This window comes from Equus caballus, chromosome 13 (assembly GCF_041296265.1).
Source record: "Equus caballus isolate H_3958 breed thoroughbred chromosome 13, TB-T2T, whole genome shotgun sequence".
In the NCBI taxonomy this organism is placed as follows: Eukaryota; Metazoa; Chordata; class Mammalia; order Perissodactyla; family Equidae; genus Equus; species Equus caballus.
This window is the reverse complement of record NC_091696.1, coordinates 19,859,482-19,864,836: the sequence shown is the minus strand read 5'-3', so window position 1 is coordinate 19,864,836 and position 5,355 is coordinate 19,859,482.

The following is a 5,355-nucleotide window of genomic DNA, read 5'->3' as shown; positions in this document are numbered from 1 at the left end:
GGGCCCCACTGGCCCTTTGGAAAGAAGCCTGCACGTTGTGTCTTTCAGCTCTAGGGCAACGTAGCACAAGCAGAGGAGAAGTGCTACTTCAGTCAGATCACGCCTGCAAAGAAACTGCATTTCACAGGCCTTTGGAAGAGATGTTCCCGGTAGGCTGTAAGAGCACTGTGCAGAGCGAGTTGTTTCTTAGCTTCCCAAAGAGCTGGAAGCAAGATGCTGTGGGGCCCAACTCGCCCTTTGGAAAGAAGCCTGCACGTTGTGCCTTTCAGCTCTAAGGCAAAGTAGCACACCCAGAGCAGAAGTCCTACTTCAGCCAGATCAGCCCTGCAAAGAAACTGCGTTTCACAGGCCTTTGGAAGAGATGTTCCCGGTAGGCTGTAAGAGCACTGTGCAGAGCGAGTTGTTTCTTAGCTTCACAAAGAGCTGGAAGCAAGATGCTGTGGGGCCCAACTCGCCCTTTGGAAAGAAGCCTGCACGTTGGGCCTTTCAGCTCTAGGGCAAAGTAGCACACCCAGAGCAGAAGTCCTACTTCAGCCAGATCAGGCCTGCAAAGAAACTGCGTTTCCCAGGCCTTTGGAAGAGATGTTCCCGGTAGGCTGTAAGAGCACTGTGCTGAGCGAGTTGTTTCTTAGCTTCCCAAAGAGCTGGAAGCAAGATGCTGTGGGGCCCAACTCGCCCTTTGGAAAGAAGCCTGCGCGTTGTGCCTTTCAGCTCTAGGGCAAAGTCGCACACCCAGAGCAGAAGTCCTACTTCAGCCAGATCAGGCCTGCAAAGAAACTGCGTTACACAGGCCTTTGGAAGAGATGTTCCCACTAGGCTGTAACCCCTGAGCAGAGCGAGTTGTTTCTTAGCTTCCCAAAGAGCTGGAAGCAAGATGCTGTGGGGCCCAACTCGCCCTTTGGAAAGAAGCCTGCACGTTGGGCCTTTCAGCTCTAGGGCAATGTAGCACACCCAGAGCAGAAGTCCTACTTCAGCCAGATCAGGCCTGCAAAGAAAATGCGTTTCACAGTATTTTGGAAGAGATGTTCCCGGTAGGCTGTAAGAGCACTGTGCAGAGCGAGTTGTTTCTTAGCTTCCCAAAGAGCTGGAAGCAAGATGCTGTGGGGCCCAACTCGCCCTTTGGAAAGAAGCCTGCACTTTGGGCCTTTCAGCTCTAGGGCAATGTAGCACACCCAGAGCAGAAGTCCTACTTCAGCCAGATCAGGCCTGCAGAGAAACTGCGTTTCACAGGCCTTTGGAAGAGATGTTCCCGGTAGGCTGTAAGAGCACTGTGCAGAGCGAGTTGTTTCTTAGCTTCCCAAAGAGCTGGAAGCAAGATGCTGTGGGGCCCAACTCGCCCTTTGGAAAGAAGCCTGCACGTTGGGCCTTTCAGCTCAAGGGCAACGTAGCACAAGCAGAGCAGAAGTGCTACTTCAGTCAGATCAGGCCTGCAAAGAAACTGCGTTTCACAGGCCTTTGGAAGAGATGTTCCCGGTAGGCTGTAAGAGCACTGTGCAGAGCGAGTTGTTTCTTAGCTTCCCAAAGAGCTGGAAGCAAGATGCTGTGGGGCCCAACTCGCCCTTTGGAAAGAAGCCTGCACGTTGGGCCTTTCAGCTCTAGGGCAATGTAGCACACCCAGAGCAGGAGTACTACTTCAGCCAGATCAGGCCTGCAAAGAAACTGCGTTTCACAGGCCGTTGGAAGAGATGCTCCCGGTAGGGTGTAAGAGCACTGTGCAGAGCGAGTTGTTTCTTAGCTTCCCAAAGAGCTGGAAGCAAGATGCTGTGGGGCCCAACTCGCCCTTTGGAAAGATGCCTGCACGTTGTGCCTTTCAGCTCTAGGGCAATGTAGCACACCCAGAGCAGAAGTCCTACTTCAGCCAGATCAGGCCTGCAAAGAAACTGCGTTTCACATGCCTTTGGAAGAGATGTTCACGGTAGGGTGTAAGAGCACTGTGCAGAGCGAGTTGTTTCTTAGCTTCCCAAAGAGCTGGAACCAAGATGCTGTGGGGCCCAACTCGCCCTTTGGAAAGAAGCCTGCACGTTGGGCCTTTCAGCTCTAGGGCAACGTAGCACACCCAGAGCAGAAGTGCTACTTCAGCCAGATCAGGCCTGCAAAGAAATTGCGTTACACAGGCCATTGGAAGAGATGTTCCCGGTAGGCTGTAAGGGCACTGTGCAGAGCGAGTTGTTTCTTAGCTTCCCAAAGAGCTGGAACCAAGATGCTGTAGGGCCCAACTCGCCCTTTGGAAAGAAGCCTGCACGTTGTTCCTTTCAGCTCTAGGGCAATGTAGCACACCCAGAGCAGCAGTCCTACTTCAGCCAGATCAGGCCTGCAAAGAAACTGCGTTTCACAGGACTTTGGAAGAGATGTTCCCGGTAGGCTGTAAGAGCACTGTGCAGAGCGAGTTGTTTCTTAGCTTCCCAAAGAGCTGGAAGAAAGATGCTGTGGGGCCCAACTCGCCCTTTGGAAAGAAGCCTGCACTTTGGGCCTTTCAGCTCTAGGGCAATGTAGCACACCCAGAGCAGAAGTCCTACTTCAGCCAGATCAGGCCTGCAAAGAAACTGCGTTTCACAGGCCTTTGGAAGAGATGTTCCCGGTAGGCTGTAAGAGCACTGTGCAGAGCGAGTTGTTTCTTAGCTTCCCAAACAGCTGGAAGCAAGATGCTGTGGGGCCCCACTGGCCCTTTGGAAAGAAGCCTGCACGTTGTGTCTTTCAGCTCTAGGGCAACGTAGCACAAGCAGAGGAGAAGTGCTACTTCAGTCAGATCACGCCTGCAAAGAAACTGCATTTCACAGGCCTTTGGAAGAGATGTTCCCGGTAGGCTGTAAGAGCACTGTGCAGTGCGAGTTGTTTCTTAGCTTCCCAAAGAGCTGGAAGCAAGATGCTGTGGGGCCCAACTCGCCCTTTGGAAAGAAGCCTGCACGTTGTGCCTTTCAGCTCTAGGGCAATGTAGCACACCCAGAGCAGAAGTCCTACTTCAGCCAGATCAGGCCTGCAAAGAAACTGCGTTTCGAAGGCTTTTGGAAGAGATTTTCCCGGTAGGCTGTAAGAGCACTGTGCAGAGCGAGTTGTTTCTTAGCTTCCCAAAGAGCTGGAAGCAAGATGCTGTGGGGCCCAACTCGCCCTTTGGAAAGAAGCCTGCACGTTGGGCCTTTCAGCTCTAGGGCAATGTAGCACACCCAGAGCAGAAGTCCTACTTCAGCCAGATCAAGCCTGCAAAGAAAATGCGTTTCACAGGCCTTTGGAAGAGATGTTCCCGGTAGGCTGTAAGAGCACTGTGCAGAGCGAGCTGTTTCTTATCTTCCCAAAGAGCGGGAAGCAAGATGCTGTGGGGCCCAACTCGCCCTTTGGAAAGAAGCCTGCACGTTGGGCCTTTCAGCTCTAGGGCAATGTAGCACACCCAGAGCAGAAGTCCTACTTCAGCCAGATCAGGCCTGCAAAGAAACTGCGTTTCACAGGCCTTTGGAAGTGATGTTCCCGGTAGGCTGTAAGAGCACTGTGCAGAGCCAGTTGTTTCTTAGCTTCCCAAACAGCTGGAAGCAAGATGCTGTGGGGCCCCACTGGCCCTTTGGAAAGAAGCCTGCACGTTGTGTCTTTCAGCTCTAGGGCAACGTAGCACAAGCAGAGGAGAAGTGCTACTTCAGTCAGATCACGCCTGCAAAGAAACTGCATTTCACAGGCCTTTGGAAGAGATGTTCCCGGTAGGCTGTAAGAGCACTGTGCAGAGCGAGTTGTTTCTTAGCTTCCCAAAGAGCTGGAAGCAAGATGCTGTGGGGCCCAACTCGCCCTTTGGAAAGAAGCCTGCACGTTGTGCCTTTCAGCTCTAAGGCAAAGTAGCACACCCAGAGCAGAAGTCCTACTTCAGCCAGATCAGCCCTGCAAAGAAACTGCGTTTCACAGGCCTTTGGAAGAGATGTTCCCGGTAGGCTGTAAGAACACTGTGCAGAGCGAGTTGTTTCTTAGCTTCCCAAAGAGCTGGAAGCAAGATGCTGAGGGGCCCAACTCGCCCTTTGGAAATAAGCCTGCACGTTGGTCCTTTCAGCTCTAGGGCAAAGTAGCACACCCAGAGCAGAAGTCCTACTTCAGCCAGATCAGGCCTGCAAAGAAACTGCGTTTCCCAGGCCTTTGGAAGAGATGTTCCCGGTAGGCTGTAAGAGCACTGTGCTGAGCGAGTTGTTTCTTAGCTTCCCAAAGAGCTGGAAGCAAGATGCTGTGGGGCCCAACTCGCCCTTTGGAAAGAAGCCTGCACGTTGTGCCTTTCAGCTCTAGGGCAAAGTTGCACACCCAGAGCAGAAGTCCTACTTCAGCCAGATCAGGCCTGCAAAGAAACTGCGTTACACAGGCCTTTGGAAGAGATGTTCCCACTAGGCTGTAACCCCTGAGCAGAGCGAGTTGTTTCTTAGCTTCCAAAAGAGCTGGAAGCAAGATGCTGTGGGGCCCAACTCGCCCTTTGGAAAGAAGCCTGCACGTTGGGCCTTTCAGCTCTAGGGCAATGTAGCACACCCAGAGCAGAAGTCCTACTTCAGCCAGATCAGGCCTGCAAAGAAAATGCGTTTCACAGTCCTTTGGAAGAGATGTTCCCGGTAGGCTGTAAGAGCACTGTGCAGAGCGAGTTGTTTCTTAGGTTCCCAAAGAGCTGGAAGCAAGATGCTGTGGGGCCCAACTCGCCCTTTGGAAAGAAGCCTGCACGTTGTGCTTTTCAGCTCTAGGGCAAAGTAGCACACCCAGAGCAGAAGTCCTACTTCAGCCAGATCAGGCCTGCAAAGAAACTGCGTTTCACAGGCCTTTGGAAGAGATGTTCCCGGTAGGCTGTAAGAGCACTGTGCAGAGCGAGTTGTTTCTTAGCTTCCCAAAGAGCTGGAAGCAAGATGCTGTGGGGCCCAACTCGCCCTTTGGAAAGAAGCCTGCACGTTGGGCCTTTCAGCTCTAGGGCAATGTAGCACACCCAGAGCAGGAGTACTACTTCAGCCAGATCAGGCCTGCAAAGAAACTGCGTTTCACAGGCCGTTGGAAGAGATGCTCCCGGTAGGGTGTAAGAGCACTGTGCAGAGCGAGTTGTTTCTTAGCTTCCCAAAGAGCTGGAAGCAAGATGCTGTGGGGCCCAACTTGCCCTTTGGAAAGAAGCCTGCACGTTGGGCCTTTCAGGTCTAGGGCAACGTAGCACACCCAGAGCAGAAGTGCTACTTCAGCCAGATCAGGCCTGCAAAGAAATTGCGTTACACAGGCCTTTGGAAGAGATGTTCCCGGTAGGCTGTAAGAGCACTGTGCAGAGCGAGTTGTTTCTTAGCTTCCCTAAGAGCTGGAACCAAGATGCTGTAGGGCCCAACTCGCCCTTTGGAAAGAAGCCTGCACGTTGCGCCTTTCAGCTCTGGG